This window comes from Opisthocomus hoazin, chromosome 22 (assembly GCF_030867145.1).
Source record: "Opisthocomus hoazin isolate bOpiHoa1 chromosome 22, bOpiHoa1.hap1, whole genome shotgun sequence".
Taxonomy (NCBI): domain Eukaryota; kingdom Metazoa; phylum Chordata; class Aves; order Opisthocomiformes; family Opisthocomidae; genus Opisthocomus; species Opisthocomus hoazin.
Window position 1 is genome coordinate 12,803,062 of NC_134435.1, and position 18,371 is coordinate 12,821,432.

The window sequence follows — 18,371 nt, forward strand, 5'->3', positions numbered from 1 at the left end:
GTTTGAGGAGGCAACACAAGCAAGCAGCCCAGTCTCCGGGCCTCTGTGCGAGCACTGCCGTGGGCAGATGAGGCTGAGCAACAGCTTTCCAGGCTAGCCCCTTCTGCCTGCCAGCTATCTGCAGACGTTTGCATTTTCGGAGCTGTGCTGCCGGAGACTCGCGGCAGGATCCCATAAGCTACGTTTGAAGTTTAAGGTGGCAACACAAGCAAGCAGCCCAGTCTCCGGGCCTCTGTGCGAGCAGTGCCGTGGGCAGATGAGGCTGAGCAACAGCTTTCCAGGCTAGCCCCTTCTGGCTGCCAGCTATATGCAGACGTTCGCATTTTCGGAGCAGGGCTGCAAAGGGAGCCTGAGAGGGACCCCCCCGATTCTTAGGGTACGTTTGCAGTTTGAGGTGGCAAGACAAGCAAGCAGCCCCAGTCTTCGTGCCTCTGTGCGACCAGTGCCATGGGCAGATGAGGCTGAGCAACAGCTTTCCAGGCTAGCCCCTTCTGCCTGCCTGCTATCTGTAGACATTCCCATTTTCGGAGCAGGGCTGCAAAGGGAGCCTGAGAGGAACCCCCCCATTCCCAGGCTACCTTTGCAGTTTGAGGTGGCAAGACAAGCAAGCAGCCCCAGTCTCTGTGCATCTGTGCGAGTAGTGCCATGGGCAGATGAGGCTGAGCAGCAGCTTGCCAGGCTAGCCCCTTCTGCCTGCCAGCTCTCTGCAGACGTTCGTATTTTCGGAGTGCAGATGCAAAAGGAGCCTGGAACGCACCCCCTCATTCCCAGGCTACGTTTTGAGTTTCAGGTCGTAAGTCAAGCAAGCAGCCCCAGTCTCTGTGCGTCTATGCGAGCAGTGCCATGGGCCGATGAGGCTGAGCAACAGCTTTCCAGGCTAGCCCATTCTCGTTTTCAGCCATCTGCAGACGTTCGCATTTTCGGAGCAGGGCTTCCGGAGGCACTGCGCACGGACCCCATAAGCTACGTTTGAAGTTTGAGGTGGCAAGACAAGCAAGCAGCCCCAGTCTCTGTGCCTCTGTGCGAGCACTGCCATGGGCAGATGAGGCTGAGCAACAGCTTTCCAGGCTAGCCCCTTCTGCCTGCCAGCTATCTGCAGACATTCGCATTTTCGGAGCAGGGCTGCAAAGGGAGCCTGATAGGAACCCCCCCATTCCCAGGCTACCTTTGCAGTTTGAGGTGGCAAGACAAGCAAGCAGCCCCAGTCTCTGTGCCTCTGTGCGAACAGTGCAGTGGACAGTTGAGGCTGAGGAACAGCTTTCCAGGCTAGCCCCTTCTGCCTGCCAGCTATCTGCAGACGTTTGCATTTTCGGAGCTGTGCTGCCGGAGACTCGCAGCACGGATCCCATAAGCTACGTTTGAAGTTTAAGGTGGCAACACAAGCAAGCAGCCCAGTCTCCGGGCCTCTGTGCGAGCAGTGCCGTGGGCAGATGAGGCTGAGCAACAGCTTTCCAGGCTAGCCCCTTCTGGCTGCCAGCTATCTGCAGACGTTCGCATTTTCGGAGCAGGGCTGCAAAGGGATCCTGAGAGGGACCCCCCCGATTCTTAGGGTACGTTTGCAGTTTGAGGTGGCAAGACAAGCAAGCAGCCCCAGTCTTCGTGCCTCTGTGCGACCAGTGCCATGGGCAGATGAGGCTGAGCAACAGCTTTCCAGGCTAGCCCCTTCTGCCTGCCAGCTATCTGTAGACATTCGCATTTTCGGAGCAGGGCTGCAAAGGGAGCCTGAGAGGAACCCCCCCATTCCCAGGCTACCTTTGCAGTTTGAGGTGGCAAGACAAGCAAGCATTCCCAGTCTCTGTGCATCTGTGCGAGTAGTGCCATGGGCAGATGAGGCTGAGCAGCAGCTTGCCAGGCTAGCCCCTTCTGCCTGCCAGCTCTCTGCAGACGTTCGTATTTTCGGAGTACAGATGCAAAAGGAGCCTGGAACGCACCCCCTCATTCCCAGGCTACGTTTTGAGTTTCAGGTCGTAAGTCAAGCAAGCAGCCCCAGTCTCTGTGCGTCTACGCGAGCAGTGCCATGGGCCGATGAGGCTGAGCAACAGCTTTCCAGGCTAGCCCATTCTCGTTTTCAGCCATCTGCAGACGTTCGCATTTTCGGAGCACGGCTGCCGCAGGCTCTTGGCACGGACCCCATAAGACACGTTTGAAGTTTGAGGTGGCAAGACAAGCAAGCAGCCCCAGTCTCTGTGCCTCTGTGCGAGCAGTGCCGTGGGCAGATGAGGCTGAGCAACAGCTTTCCAGGCTAGCCCCTTCTGCCTGCCAGCCATCTGCAGACGTTCGCATTTTCGGAGCAGTGCTGCAGGAGGCTTCCGGCACGGACCCATTAAGATACGTTTGAAGTTTGAGGTGGCAAGACAAGCAAGCAGCCCCAGTCTCTGTGCCTCTGTGCGAGCACTGCCATGGGCAGATGGGGCTGAGCAACAGCTTTCCAGGCTAGCCCCTTCTGCCTGCCAGCTATCTGCAGACATTCGCATTTTCGGAGGAGGGCTGCAAAGGGAGCCTGAGAGGGACCCCCCCGATTCTTAGGGTACGTTTGCAGTTTGAGGTGGCAAGACAAGCAAGCAGCCCCAGTCTCAGTGCCTCTGTGCGAGCAGTGCCATGGGCAGATGAGGCTGAGCAACAGCTTTCCAGGCTAGCCCCTTCTGCCTGCCAGCTATCTGCAGACGTTCGCATTTTCGGAACAGGGCTGCAGGAGGCTTCCGGCACGGACCCATTAATCTACGTTTGAAGTTTGAGGTAGCAAGACAAGCAAGCAGCCCCAGTCTCCGGGCCTCTGTGCGAGCAGTGCCGTGGGCAGATGAGGCTGAGCAACAGCTTTCCAGGCTAGCCCCTTCTGCCTGCCAGCTATCTGCAGACATTCGCATTTTCGGAGCAGGGCTGCAAAGGGAGCCTGATAGGAACCCCCCCATTCCCAGGCTACCTTTGCAGTTTGAGGTGGCAAGACAAGCAAGCAGCCCCAGTCTCTGTGCCTCTGTGCGAACAGTGCCGTGGACAGTTGAGGCTGAGGAACAGCTTTCCAGGCTAGCCCCTTCTGCCTGCCAGCTATCTGCAGACGTTTGCATTTTCGGAGCTGTGCTGCCGGAGACTCGCAGCACGGATCCCATAAGCTACGTTTGAAGTTTAAGGTGGCAACACAAGCAAGCAGCCCAGTCTCCGGGCCTCTGTGCGAGCAGTGCCGTGGGCAGATGAGGCTGAGCAACAGCTTTCCAGGCTAGCCCCTTCTGGCTGCCAGCTATCTGCAGACGTTCGCATTTTCGGAGCAGGGCTGCAAAGGGAGCCTGAGAGGGACCCCCCCATTCCCAGGCTACCTTTGCAGTTTGAGGTGGCAAGACAAGCAAGCATTCCCAGTCTCTGTGCATCTGTGCGAGTAGTGCCATGGGCAGATGAGGCTGAGCAGCAGCTTTCCAGGCTAGCCCCTTCTGCCTGCCAGCTCTCTGCAGACGTTCGTATTTTCGGAGTGCAGATGCAAAAGGAGCCTGGAACGCACCCCCTCATTCCCAGGCTACGTTTTAAGTTTCAGGTCGTAAGTCAAGCAAGCAGCCCCAGTCTCTGTGCCTCTGTGCGAGCAGTACCGTGGGCAGATGAGGCTGAGCAACAGCTTTCCAGGCTAGCCCCTTCTGCCTGCCAGCCATCTGCAGACGTTCGCATTTTCGGAACATGGCTGCAGGAGGCTTCCGGCACGGACCCATTAAGCTACGTTTGAAGTTTGAGGTGGCAAGACAAGCAAGCAGCCCCAGTCTCTGTGCCTCTGTGCGAGCAGTGCCATGGGCAGATGAGGCTGAGCAACAGCTTTCCAGGCTAGCCCCTTCTGTCTCCCAGCTATCTGCAGACATTCGCATTTTCGGAGGAGGGCTGCAAAGGGAGCCTGAGAGGGACCCCCCCCGATTCTTAGGGTACGTTTGCAGTTTGAGGTGGCAAGACAAGCAAGCAGCCCCAGTCTCAGTGCCTCTGTGCGAGCAGTGCCATGGGCAGATGAGGCTGAGCAACAGCTTTCCAGGCTAGCCCCTTCTGCCTGCCAGCTATCTGCAGACGTTCGCATTTTCGGAACATGGCTGCAGGAGGCTTCCGGCACGGACCCATTAATCTACGTTTGAAGTTTGAGGTGGCAAGACAAGCAAGCAGCCCCAGTCTCTGTGCCTCTGTGCGAGGAGTGCCATGGGCAGATGAGGCTGAGCAACAGCTTTCCAGGCTAGCCCCTTCTGCCTGTCAGCTATCTGCAGACGTTCGCATTTTCGGAGCAGTGCTGCCGCAGGCTCCCGGCACGGATCCCATAAGATACGTTTGAAGTTTGAGGTGGCAACACAAGCAAGCAGCCCAGCCTCCGGGCCTCTGTGCGAGCAGTGCCGTGGGCAGATGAGGCTGAGCAACAGCTTTCCAGGCTAGCCCCTTCTGCCTGCCAGCTATCTGCAGACGTTTGCATTTTCGGAGCTGTGCTGCCGGAGACTCGCGGCAGGATCCCATAAGCTACGTTTGAAGTTTAAGGTGGCAACACAAGCAAGCAGCCCAGTCTCCGGGCCTCTGTGCGAGCAGTGCCGTGGGCAGATGAGGCTGAGCAACAGCTTTCCAGGCTAGCCCCTTCTGGCTGCCAGCTATATGCAGACGTTCGCATTTTCGGAGCAGGGCTGCAAAGGGAGCCTGAGAGGGACCCCCCCGATTCTTAGGGTACGTTTGCAGTTTGAGGTGGCAAGACAAGCAAGCAGCCCCAGTCTTCGTGCCTCTGTGCGACCAGTGCCATGGGCAGATGAGGCTGAGCAACAGCTTTCCAGGCTAACCCCTTCTGCCTGCCAGCTATCTGTAGACATTCGCATTTTCGGAGCAGGGCTGCAAAGGGAGCCTGAGAGGAACCCCCCCATTCCCAGGCTACCTTTGCAGTTTGAGGTGGCAAGACAAGCAAGCAGCCCCAGTCTCTGTGCATCTGTGCGAGTAGTGCCATGGGCAGATGAGGCTGAGCAGCAGCTTGCCAGGCTAGCCCCTTCTGCCTGCCAGCTCTCTGCAGACGTTCGTATTTTCGGAGTGCAGATGCAAAAGGAGCCTGGAACGCACCCCCTCATTCCCAGGCTACGTTTTGAGTTTCAGGTCGTAAGTCAAGCAAGCAGCCCCAGTCTCTGTGCGTCTATGCGAGCAGTGCCATGGGCCGATGAGGCTGAGCAACAGCTTTCCAGGCTAGCCCATTCTCGTTTTCAGCCATCTGCAGACGTTCGCATTTTCGGAGCAGGGCTTCCGGAGGCACTGCGCACGGACCCCATAAGCTACGTTTGAAGTTTGAGGTGGCAAGACAAGCAAGCAGCCCCAGTCTCTGTGCCTCTGTGCGAGCAGTGCCATGGGCAGATGAGGCTGAGCAACAGCTTTCCAGGCTAGCCCCTTCTGCCTGCCAGCTATCTGCAGACATTCGCATTTTCGGAGCAGGGCTGCAAAGGGAGCCTGAGAGGGAACCCCCCATTCCCAGGCTACCTTTGCAGTTTGAGGTGGCAAGACAAGCAAGCAGCCCCAGTCTCTGTGCATCTGTGCGAGTAGTGCCATGGGCAGATGAGGCTGAGCAGCAGCTTGCCAGGCTAGCCCCTTCTGCCTGCCAGCTCTCTGCAGACGTTCGTATTTTCGGAGTGCAGATGCAAAAGGAGCCTGGAACGCACCCCCTCATTCCCAGGCTACGTTTTGAGTTTCAGGTCGTAAGTCAAGCAAGCAGCCCCAGTCTCTGTGCGTCTATGCGAGCAGTGCCATGGGCCGATGAGGCTGAGCAACAGCTTTCCAGGCTAGCCCATTCTCGTTTTCAGCCATCTGCAGACGTTCGCATTTTCGGAGCAGGGCTTCCGGAGGCACTGCGCACGGACCCCATAAGCTACGTTTGAAGTTTGAGGTGGCAAGACAAGCAAGCAGCCCCAGTCTCTGTGCCTCTGTGCGAGCAGTGCCATGGGCAGATGAGGCTGAGCAACAGCTTTCCAGGCTAGCCCCTTCTGCCTGCCAGCTATCTGCAGACATTCGCATTTTCGGAGCAGGGCTGCAAAGGGAGCCTGATAGGAACCCCCCCATTCCCAGGCTACCTTTGCAGTTTGAGGTGGCAAGACAAGCAAGCAGCCCCAGTCTCTGTGCCTCTGTGCGAACAGTGCCGTGGACAGTTGAGGCTGAGGAACAGCTTTCCAGGCTAGCCCCTTCTGCCTGCCAGCTATCTGCAGACGTTTGCATTTTCGGAGCTGTGCTGCCGGAGACTCGCAGCACGGATCCCATAAGCTACGTTTGAAGTTTAAGGTGGCAACACAAGCAAGCAGCCCAGTCTCCGGGCCTCTGTGCGAGCAGTGCCGTGGGCAGATGAGGCTGAGCAACAGCTTTCCAGGCTAGCCCCTTCTGGCTGCCAGCTATCTGCAGACGTTCGCATTTTCGGAGCAGGGCTGCAAAGGGAGCCTGAGAGGGAACCCCCCATTCCCAGGCTACCTTTGCAGTTTGAAGTGGCAAGACAAGCAAGCAGCCCCAGTCTCTGTGCATCTGTGCGAGTAGTGCCATGGGCAGATGAGGCTGAGCAGCAGCTTGCCAGGCTAGCCCCTTCTGCCTGCCAGCTCTCTGCAGACGTTCGTATTTTCGGAGTGCAGATGCAAAAGGAGCCTGGAACGCACCCCCTCATTCCCAGGCTACGTTTTAAGTTTCAGGTCGTAAGTCAAGCAAGCAGCCCAAGTCTCTGTGCGTCTACGCGAGCAGTGCCATGGGCCGATGAGGCTGAGCAACAGCTTTCCAGGCTAGCCCATTCTCGTTTTCAGCCATCTGCAGACGTTCGCATTTTCGGAGCACGGCTGCCGCAGGCTCTTGGCACGGACCCCATAAGACACGTTTGAAGTTTGAGGTGGCAAGACAAGCAAGCAGCCCCAGTCTCTGTGCCTCTGTGCGAGCAGTACCGTGGGCAGATGAGGCTGAGCAACAGCTTTCCAGGCTAGCCCCTTCTGCCTGCCAGCCATCTGCAGACGTTCGCATTTTCGGAACATGGCTGCAGGAGGCTTCCGGCACGGACCCATTAAGCTACGTTTGAAGTTTGAGGTGGCAAGACAAGCAAGCAGCCCCAGTCTCTGTGCCTCTGTGCGAGCAGTGCCATGGGCAGATGAGGCTGAGCAACAGCTTTCCAGGCTAGCCCCTTCTGTCTCCCAGCTATCTGCAGACATTCGCATTTTCGGAGGAGGGCTGCAAAGGGAGCCTGAGAGGGACCCCCCCGATTCTTAGGGTACGTTTGCAGTTTGAGGTGGCAAGACAAGCAAGCAGCCCCAGTCTCAGTGCCTCTGTGCGAGCAGTGCCATGGGCAGATGAGGCTGAGCAACAGCTTTCCAGGCTAGCCCCTTCTGCCTGCCAGCTATCTGCAGACGTTCGCATTTTCGGAACATGGCTGCAGGAGGCTTCCGGCACGGACCCATTAATCTACGTTTGAAGTTTGAGGTGGCAAGACAAGCAAGCAGCCCCAGTCTCTGTGCCTCTGTGCGAGGAGTGCCATGGGCAGATGAGGCTGAGCAACAGCTTTCCAGGCTAGCCCCTTCTGCCTGCCAGCTATCTGCAGACGTTGGCATTTTCGGAGCTGTGCTGCCGGAGACTCGCGGCAGGATCCCATAAGCTACGTTTGAAGTTTAAGGTGGCAACACAAGCAAGCAGCCCAGTCCCCTGGCCTCTGTGCGAGCAGTGCCGTGGGCAGATGAGGCTGAGCAACAGCTTTCCAGGCTAGCCCCTTCTGGCTGCCAGCTATATGCAGACGTTCGCATTTTCGGAGCAGGGCTGCAAAGGGAGCCTGAGAGGGACCCCCCCGATTCTTAGGGTACGTTTGCAGTTTGAGGTGGCAAGACAAGCAAGCAGCCCCAGTCTTCGTGCCTCTGTGCGACCAGTGCCATGGGCAGATGAGGCTGAGCAACAGCTTTCCAGGCTAGCCCCTTCTGCCTGCCAGCTATCTGTAGACATTCGCATTTTCGGAGCAGGGCTGCAAAGGGAGCCTGAGAGGAACCCCCCCATTCCCAGGCTACCTTTGCAGTTTGAGGTGGCAAGACAAGCAAGCAGCCCCAGTCTCTGTGCATCTGTGCGAGTAGTGCCATGGGCAGATGAGGCTGAGCAGCAGCTTTCCAGGCTAGCCCCTTCTGCCTGCCAGCTCTCTGCAGACGTTCGTATTTTCGGAGTGCAGATGCAAAAGGAGCCTGGAACGCACCCCCTCATTCCCAGGCTACGTTTTGAGTTTCAGGTCGTAAGTCAAGCAAGCAGCCCCAGTCTCTGTGCGTCTATGCGAGCAGTGCCATGGGCCGATGAGGCTGAGCAACAGCTTTCCAGGCTAGCCCATTCTCGTTTTCAGCCATCTGCAGACGTTCGCATTTTCGGAGCAGGGCTTCCGGAGGCACTGCGCACGGACCCCATAAGCTACGTTTGAAGTTTGAGGTGGCAAGACAAGCAAGCAGCCCCAGTCTCTGTGCCTCTGTGCGAGCAGTGCCATGGGCAGATGAGGCTGAGCAACAGCTTTCCAGGCTAGCCCCTTCTGCCTGCCAGCTATCTGCAGACATTCGCATTTTCGGAGCAGGGCTGCAAAGGGAGCCTGAGAGGAACCCCCCCATTCCCAGGCTACCTTTGCAGTTTGAGGTGGCAAGACAAGCAAGCAGCCCCAGTCTCTGTGCATCTGTGCGAGTAGTGCCATGGGCAGATGAGGCTGAGCAGCAGCTTGCCAGGCTAGCCCCTTCTGCCTGCCAGCTCTCTGCAGACGTTCGTATTTTCGGAGTGCAGATGCAAAAGGAGCCTGGAACGCACCCCCTCATTCCCAGGCTACGTTTTGAGTTTCAGGTCGTAAGTCAAGCAAGCAGCCCCAGTCTCTGTGCGTCTATGCGAGCAGTGCCATGGGCCGATGAGGCTGAGCAACAGCTTTCCAGGCTAGCCCATTCTCGTTTTCAGCCATCTGCAGACGTTCGCATTTTCGGAGCAGGGCTTCCGGAGGCACTGCGCACGGACCCCATAAGCTACGTTTGAAGTTTGAGGTGGCAAGACAAGCAAGCAGCCCCAGTCTCTGTGCCTCTGTGCGAGCACTGCCATGGGCAGATGAGGCTGAGCAACAGCTTTCCAGGCTAGCCCCTTCTGCCTGCCAGCTATCTGCAGACGTTCGCATTTTCGGAGCAGGGCTGCAAAGGGAGCCTGATAGGAACCCCCCCATTCCCAGGCTACCTTTGCAGTTTGAGGTGGCAAGACAAGCAAGCAGCCCCAGTCTCTGTGCCTCTGTGCGAACAGTGCCGTGGACAGTTGAGGCTGAGGAACAGCTTTCCAGGCTAGCCCCTTCTGCCTGCCAGCTATCTGCAGACGTTTGCATTTTCGGAGCTGTGCTGCCGGAGACTCGCAGCACGGATCCCATAAGCTACGTTTGAAGTTTAAGGTGGCAACACAAGCAAGCAGCCCAGTCTCCGGGCCTCTGTGCGAGCAGTGCCGTGGGCAGATGAGGCTGAGCAACAGCTTTCCAGGCTAGCCCCTTCTGGCTGCCAGCTATCTGCAGACGTTCGCATTTTCGGAGCAGGGCTGCAAAGGGAGCCTGAGAGGGAACCCCCCATTCCCAGGCTACCTTTGCAGTTTGAGGTGGCAAGACAAGCAAGCATTCCCAGTCTCTGTGCATCTGTGCGAGTAGTGCCATGGGCAGATGAGGCTGAGCAGCAGCTTGCCAGGCTAGCCCCTTCTGCCTGCCAGCTCTCTGCAGACGTTCGTATTTTCGGAGTGCAGATGCAAAAGGAGCCTGGAACGCACCCCCTCATTCCCAGGCTACGTTTTAAGTTTCAGGTCGTAAGTCAAGCAAGCAGCCCCAGTCTCTGTGCGTCTACGCGAGCAGTGCAATGGGCCGATGAGGCTGAGCAACAGCTTTCCAGGCTAGCCCATTCTCGTTTTCAGCCATCTGCAGACGTTCGCATTTTCGGAGCACGGCTGCCGCAGGCTCTTGGCACGGACCCCATAAGACACGTTTGAAGTTTGAGGTGGCAAGACAAGCAAGCAGCCCCAGTCTCTGTGCCTCTGTGCGAGCAGTGCCGTGGGCAGATGAGGCTGAGCAACAGCTTTCCAGGCTAGCCCCTTCTGCCTGCCAGCCATCTGCAGACGTTCGCATTTTCGGAACATGGCTGCAGGAGGCTTCCGGCACGGACCCATTAATCTACGTTTGAAGTTTGAGGTGGCAAGACAAGCAAGCAGCCCCAGTCTCTGTGCCTCTGTGCGAGCAGTGCCATGGGCAGATGAGGCTGAGCAACAGCTTTCCAGGCTAGCCCCTTCTGTCTCCCATCTATCTGCAGACATTCGCATTTTCGGAGGAGGGCTGCAAAGGGAGCCTGAGAGGGACCCCCCCGATTCTTAGGGTACGTTTGCAGTTTGAGGTGGCAAGACAAGCAAGCAGCCCCAGTCTCAGTGCCTCTGTGCGAGCAGTGCCATGGGCAGATGAGGCTGAGCAACAGCTTTCCAGGCTAGCCCCTTCTGCCTGCCAGCCATCTGCAGACGTTCGCATTTTCGGAACATGGCTGCAGGAGGCTTCCGGCACGGACCCATTAATCTACGTTTGAAGTTTGAGGTGGCAAGACAAGCAAGCAGCCCCAGTCTCTGTGCCTCTGTGCGAGGAGTGCCATGGGCAGATGAGGCTGAGCAACAGCTTTCCAGGCTAGCCCCTTCTGCCTGTCAGCTATCTGCACACGTTCGCATTTTCGGAGCAGTGCTGCCGCAGGCTCCCGGCACGGATCCCATAAGCTACGTTTGAAGTTTGAGGTGGCAACACAAGCAAGCAGCCCAGCCTCCGGGCCTCTGTGCGAGAAGTGCCGTGGGCAGATGAGGCTGAGCAACAGCTTTCCAGGCTAGCCCCTTCTGCCTGCCAGCTATCTGCAGACGTTTGCATTTTCGGAGCTGTGCTGCCGGAGACTCGCGGCAGGATCCCATAAGCTACGTTTGAAGTTTAAGGTGGCAACACAAGCAAGCAGCCCAGTCTCCGGGCCTCTGTGCGAGCAGTGCCGTGGGCAGATGAGGCTGAGCAACAGCTTTCCAGGCTAGCCCCTTCTGGCTGCCAGCTATCTGCAGACGTTCGCATTTTCGGAGCAGGGCTGCAAAGGGAGCCTGAGAGGGACCCCCCCGATTCTTAGGGTACGTTTGCAGTTTGAGGTGGCAAGACAAGCAAGCAGCCCCAGTCTTCGTGCCTCTGTGCGACCAGTGCCATGGGCAGATGAGGCTGAGCAACAGCTTTCCAGGCTAGCCCCTTCTGCCTGCCAGCTATCTGTAGACATTCGCATTTTCGGAGCAGGGCTGCAAAGGGAGCCTGAGAGGAACCCCCCCATTCCCAGGCTACCTTTGCAGTTTGAGGTGGCAAGACAAGCAAGCAGCCCCAGTCTCTGTGCATCTGTGCGAGTAGTGCCATGGGCAGATGAGGCTGAGCAGCAGCTTGCCAGGCTAGCCTCTTCTGCCTGCCAGCTCTCTGCAGACGTTCGTATTTTCGGAGTGCAGATGCAAAAGGAGCCTGGAATGCACCCCCTCATTCCCAGGCTACGTTTTAAGTTTCAGGTCGTAAGTCAAGCAAGCAGCCCCAGTCTCTGTGCGTCTACGCGAGCAGTGCCATGGGCCGATGAGGCTGAGCAACAGCTTTCCAGGCTAGCCCATTCTCGTTTTCAGCCATCTGCAGACGTTCGCATTTTCGGAGCACGGCTGCCGCAGGCTCTTGGCACGGACCCCATAAGACACGTTTGAAGTTTGAGGTGGCAAGACAAGCAAGCAGCCCCAGTCTCTGTGCCTCTGTGCGAGCAGTGCCGTGGGCAGATGAGGCTGAGCAACAGCTTTCCAGGCTAGCCCCTTCTGCCTGCCAGCCATCTGCAGACGTTCGCATTTTCGGAACATGGCTGCAGGAGGCTTCCGGCACGGACCCATTAAGCTACGTTTGAAGTTTGAGGTGGCAAGACAAGCAAGCAGCCCCAGTCTCTGTGCCTCTGTGCGAGCAGTGCCATGGGCAGATGAGGCTGAGCAACAGCTTTCCAGGCGAGCCCCTTCTGTCTCCCAGCTATCTGCAGACATTCGCATTTTCGGAGGAGGGCTGCAAAGGGAGCCTGAGAGGGACCCCCCCGATTCTTAGGGTACGTTTGCAGTTTGAGGTGGCAAGACAAGCAAGCAGCCCCAGTCTCTGTGCCTCTGTGCGAGCAGTGCCATGGGCAGATGAGGCTGAGCAACAGCTTTCCAGGCTAGCCCCTTCTGCCTGCCAGCTATCTGCAGACGTTCGCATTTTCGGAACAGGGCTGCAGGAGGCTTCCGGCACGGACCCATTAATCTACGTTTGAAGTTTGAGGTGGCAAGACAAGCAAGCAGCCCCAGTCTCTGTGCCTCTGTGCGAGCAGTGCCATGGGCAGATGAGGCTGAGCAACAGCTTTCCAGGCTAGCCCCTTCTGCCTGCCAGCTATCTGTAGACATTCGCATTTTCGGAGCAGGGCTGCAAAGGGAGCCTGAGAGGAACCCCCCCATTCCCAGGCTACCTTTGCAGTTTGAGGTGGCAAGACAAGCAAGCAGCCCCAGTCTCTGTGCATCTGTGCGAGTAGTGCCATGGGCAGATGAGGCTGAGCAGCAGCTTGCCAGGCTAGCCCCTTCTGCCAGCCAGCTCTCTGCAGACGTTCGTATTTTCGGAGTGCAGATGCAAAAGAAGCCTGGAACGCACCCCCTCATTCCCAGGCTACGTTTTGAGTTTCAGGTCGTAAGTCAAGCAAGCAGCCCCAGTCTCTGTGCGTCTATGCGAGCAGTGCCATGGGCCGATGAGGCTGAGCAACAGCTTTCCAGGCTAGCCCATTCTCGTTTTCAGCCATCTGCAGACGTTCGCATTTTCGGAGCAGGGCTTCCGGAGGCACTGCGCACGGACCCCATAAGCTACGTTTGAAGTTTGAGGTGGCAAGACAAGCAAGCAGCCCCAGTCTCTGTGCCTCTGTGCGAGCAGTGCCATGGGCAGATGAGGCTGAGCAACAGCTTTCCAGGCTAGCCCCTTCTGCCTGCCAGCTATCTGCAGACATTCGCATTTTCGGAGCAGGGCTGCAAAGGGAGCCTGATAGGAACCCCCCCATTTCCAGGCTACCTTTGCAGTTTGAGGTGGCAAGACAAGCAAGCAGCCCCAGTCTCTGTGCCTCTGTGCGAACAGTGCCGTGGACAGTTGAGGCTGAGCAACAGCTTTCCAGGGTAGCCCCTTCTGCCTGCCAGCTATCTGCAGACGTTCCCATTTTTGGAACAGGGCTGCCGCAGGCTCCCGGCACGGACCCCATAAGATACGTTTGAACTTTGAGGTGGCAAGACAAGCAAGCAGCCCCAGTCTCTGTGCCTCTGTGCGAGCAGTGCCGTGGGCAGATGAGGCTGAGCAACAGCTTTCCAGGCTAGCCCTTTCTGCCTGCCAGCTATCTGCAGACGTTCGCATTTTCGGAACAGGGCTGCAGGAGGCTTCCGGCACGGACCCATTAATCTACGTTTGAAGTTTGAGGTGGCAAGACAAGCAAGCAGCCCCAGTCTCTGTGCCTCTGTGCGAGGAGTGCCATGGGCAGATGAGGCTGAGCAACAGCTTTCCAGGCTAGCCCCTTCTGCCTGTCAGCTATCTGCAGACGTTCGCATTTTCGGAGCAGGGCTGCCGCAGGCTCCCGGCACGGATCCCATAAGCTACGTTTGAAGTTTGAGGTGGCAACACAAGCAAGCAGCCCAGTCTCCGGGCCTCTGTGCGAGCAGTGCCGTGGGCAGATGAGGCTGAGCAACAGCTTTCCAGGCTAGCCCCTTCTGCCTGCCAGCTATCTGCAGACGTTCGCATTTTCGGAGGAGTGCTGCAAAGGGAGCCTGAGAGGGACCACCCCGATTCTTAGGGTACGTTTGCAGTTTGAGGTGGCAAGACAAGCAAGCAGCCCCAGTCTCAGTGCCTCTGTGCGAGCAGTGCCATGGGCAGATGAGGCTGAGCAACAGCTTTCCAGGCTAGCCCCTTCTGCCTGCCAGCTATCTGTAGACATTCGCATTTTCTCAGCAGGGCTGCAAAGGGAGCCTGAGAGGAACCCCCCCATTCCCAGGCTACCTTTGCAGTTTGAGGTGGCAAGCCAAGCAAAGAGCCCAGTATCTGTGCCTCTGTGTGAGCAGTGCCATGGGCAGATGAGGCTGAGCAACGTCTTTCCAGGCTAGCCCCTTCTGCCTGCCAGGTATCTGCAGACGTTCGCATTTTCGGAGCAGGGCTGCCGCAGGCTCGCCACAGGGACCCCATAAGCTACGTTTGAAGTTTGAGGTGGCAAGACAAGCAAGCAGCCCCAGTCTCTGTCTCTCTGTGGGAAGAGTGCCATGGGAAGATGAGGCTGAGCAGCAGCTTTCCAGGCTAGCCCCTTCTGCCTGCCAGCTCTCTGCAGACGTTCGTATTTTCGGAGTGCAGATGCAAAAGGAGCCTGGAACGCACCCCCTCATTCCCAGGCTACGTTTTGAGTTTCAGGTCGTAAGTCAAGCAAGCAGCCCCAGTCTCTGTGCCTCTGTGCGAGCAGTGACGTGGGCCGATGAGGCTGAGCAACAGCTTTCCAGGCTAGCCCATTCTCGTTTTCAGCCATCGGCAGACGTTCGCATTTTCGGAGGAGGGATTCCGGAGGCAGTGCGAACGGACCCCATAAGCTAAGTTTGAAGTTTGAGGTGGCAAGACAAGCAAGCAGCCCCAGTGTCTGTGCCTCTGTGCGAGCAGTGCCATATGCAGATGAGGCTGAGCAACAGCTTTCCAGGCTAGCCCCTTCTGTCTCCCAGCTATCTGCAGACATTCGCATTTTCGGAGGAGGGCTGCAAAGGGAGCCTGAGAGGGACCCCTCCGATTCTTAGGGTACGTTTGCAGTATGAGGTGGCAAGACAAGCAAGCAGCCCCAGTCTCAGTGCCTCTGTGCGAGCAGTGCCATGGGCAGATGAGGCTGAGCAACAGCTTTCCAGGCTAGCCCCTTTTGCCTGCCAGCTATCTGCAGACACTCGCATTTTCGGAACAGGGCTGCAAAAGGAGCCTGAGACGAACACCCCCATTCCCACGCTAACTTTGCAGTTTTAGGTGGCAAGACAAGCAAACAGCCCCAGTCTCTGTGCCTCTGTGCGAGCAGTGCCATGGGCAGATGAGCCTGAGCAACGTCTTTCCAGGCTAGCCCCTTCTGCCTGCCAGCTATCTGCAGACGTTCGCATTTTCGGAGCAGTGCTGCCGCAGGCTCCCGGAACGGACCCCATAAGCTACGTTTGAAGTTTGAGGTGGCAAGACAAGCAAGCAGCCCAGTCTCTGTGCCTCTGTGCGAGGAGTGACATGGGAAGATGAGGCTGAGCAACAGCTTTCCAGTCTAGCCCCTTCTGCCTGTCTGCTATCTGCAGACGTTTGCATTTTCGGAGCAGGGCTGCCGGAGATTCCCGGCACGGATCCCATAAGCTACGTTTGAAGTTTGAGGTGGCAACACAAGCAAGCAGCCCAGTGTCCGGGCCTCTGTGCGAGCAGTGCCGTGGGCAGATGAGGCTGAGCAACAGCTTTCCAGGCTAGCCCCTTCTGCCTGCCAGCTATCTGCAGACGTTCGCATTTTCGGAGCAGTGCTGCCGGAGACTCCAGGCACGGATCCCATAAGCTACGTTTGAAGTTTGAGGTGGCAACACAAGCAAGCAGCCCCAGTCTCTGTGCCTCTGTGCGAGCAGTGCCAAGGGCAGATGAGGCTGAGCAACATGTTTCCAGGATAGCCACTTCTGCCTGCCAGCTCTCTGCAGACGTTCGCATTTTCGGAGCACGGCTGGCACAGGCTCCCGGCACGGACCCCATAAGTTACGTTAGAAGCTTGAGGTGGAGGGACAAGCAAGCAGCCCCATTGTCTGTGCCTCTGTGCGAGCAGTGCCATGGAGAGATGAGGCTGAGCAACAGCTTTCCAGGCTAGCTCTTCTGTCTGTCAGCTATCTGCAGACATTCGCATTTCCGGAGGAGGGCTGCAAAGGGAGCCTGAGAGGGACCCCCCCGATTCTTAGGGTACGTTTGCAGTTTTAGGTGGCAAGACAAGCAAGCAGCCCCAGTCTTCGTGCCTCTGTGCGAGCAGTGCCATGGGCAGATGAGGCTGAGCAACAGCTTTCCAGGCTAGCCCCTTCTGCCTGCCAGCTATCTGCAGACATTCGCATTTTCGGAGCAGGGCTGCAAAGGGAGCCTGAGAGGAACCCCCCCATTCCCAGGCTACCTTTGCAGTTTGAGGTGGCAAGACAAGCAAACAGCCCAGTATCTGTGCCTCTGTGTGAGCAGTGCCATGGGCAGATGAGGCTGAGCAACAGCTTTCCAGGCTAGCCCCTTCTGCCTGCCAGCTACCTGCAGACGTTTGCATTTTCGGAGCAGGGCTGCCGCAGGCTCCCGGAACGGACCCCATAAGGTACATTTGAAGTTTGAGGTGGCAAGACAAGCAAGCAGCCCCAGTGTCTGTGCCTCTGTGCGAGGAGTGCCATGGGAAGATGAGGCTGAGCAACAGCTTTCCAGGCTAGCCCCTTCTGCCTGTCTGCTATCTGCAGACGTTTGCATTTTCGGAGCAGTGCTGCCGGAGATTCCCGGCACGGATCCCATAAGCTACGTTTGAAGTTTGAGGTGGCAAGACAAGCAAGCAGCCCCAGTCTCTGTGCCTCTGTGCGAGCAGTGCCGTGGGCAGATGAGGCTGAGCAACAGCTTTCCAGGCTAGCCTCTTCTGTTTGTCACCTATCTGCAGACGTTCGCATTTTCGGAGCAGGGCTGCCGCAGGCTCCCGACACGGACCCCATAAGCTACGTTTGAAGTTTGAGGTGGGAAGACAAGCAAGCATCCCCAGTCTCTGTGCCTCTGTGCGAGCAGTGCCAAGGGTAGATGAGGCTGAGCAACATGTTTCCAGGATAGCCACTTCTGCCTGCCAGCTCTCTGCAGATGTTCGCATTTTCGGAGCACTGCTGCCGCAGGCTCCCGGCACGGACCCCATAAGTTACGTTAGAAGCCTGAGGTAGCAAGACAAGCAAGCAGCCCCAGTGTCTGTGCGTCTGTGCGAGCAGTGCCATGGGCAGATGAGGCTGAGCAACAGCTTTCCAGGCTAGACCCTTCTGTCTCCCAGCTATCTGCAGACGTTCGCATTTTCGGAGGAGGGCTGCAAAGGGAGCCTGAGAGGGACCCCCCCGATTCTTAGGGTACGTTTGCAGTTTGAGGTGACAAGACAAGCAAGCAGCCCCAGTCTCAGTGCCTCTGTGCGAGCAGTACCATGGGCAGATGAGGCTGAGCAACAGCTTTCCAGGCTAGCCCCTTTTGGCCTCCAACTATCTGCAGACAATCTCATTTTCGGAGCAGGGCTGCAAAGGGAGCCTGAGAGGAACACCCCCATTTCCAGGCTATCTTTGCAGTTTGAGGTGGCAAGACAAGCAAACAGCCCCAGTCTCTGTGCCTCTGTGCGAGCAGTGCCGTGGACAGATGAGGCTGAGCAACAGCTTTCCAGGCTAGCCCCTTCTGGCTGCCAGCAATCTGCAGACTTTTGCATTTTCGGAGCAGGGCTGCAAAGGGAGCCTGAGAGGGACCCCCCCATTCCTAGGCTACGTTTGCGGTTTTAGGTGGCAAGACAAGCAAGCAGCCCCAGTCTCTGTGTCTCTGTGCGAGCAGTGCCGTGGGCAGATGAGGCTCAGCAACAGCTTTCCAGGCTAGCCCCTTCTGCCTGCCAACTATCTGCAGACGTTCGCATTTTCGGAGCAGGGCTGCCGCAGGCTCCTTGCGCGGACCCCATAAGCTACGTTTGAAGTTTGAGGTGGCAAGACAAGCAAGCAGCTCCAGTCTCTGTGCCTCTGTGCGAGCAGTGCCATGGGCAGATGAGGCTGAGCAACAGCTTTCCAGGCTAGCCCCTTCTGCCTGCCAGCTATCTGCAGACGTTTGCATTTTCGGAGCACGGCTGCCGCAGGCTCCCGGCACGGACCCCATAAACTACGTTTGAAGTTTGAGGTTGCAAGACAAGCAAGCAGCCCCACTCTCTGTGCCTCTGTGCGAGCAGTGCCGTGGGCAGATGAGGCTCAGCAACAGCTTTCCAAGCTAACACATTCTGCCTGCCATCTATCTGCAGACGTTCGCATTTTCGGAGGAGGGCTGCTGCAGGCTCCCGGCACGGACCCCATAAGATACGTTTGAAGTTTGAGGTGGCAACACAAGCATGCAGCCCCAGTCTCTGTGCATCTGTGCGAGCAGTGCCGTGGGCAGATTAGGATGAACAACAGCTTTCCAGACTAGCCCCTTCTGCCTGCCAGCTATCTGCCGACGTTCGCATTTTCGGAGGAGGGCTGCAAAGAGAGCCTGAGAGGGACCCCCCCATCCCAGGCTACCTTTGCAGTTTGAGGTGGCAAGACAAGCAAGCAGCCCCAGTCTCTGTGCCTCTGTGCGAGCAGTGCCGTGGGCAGATGAGGCTGAGCAACAGCTT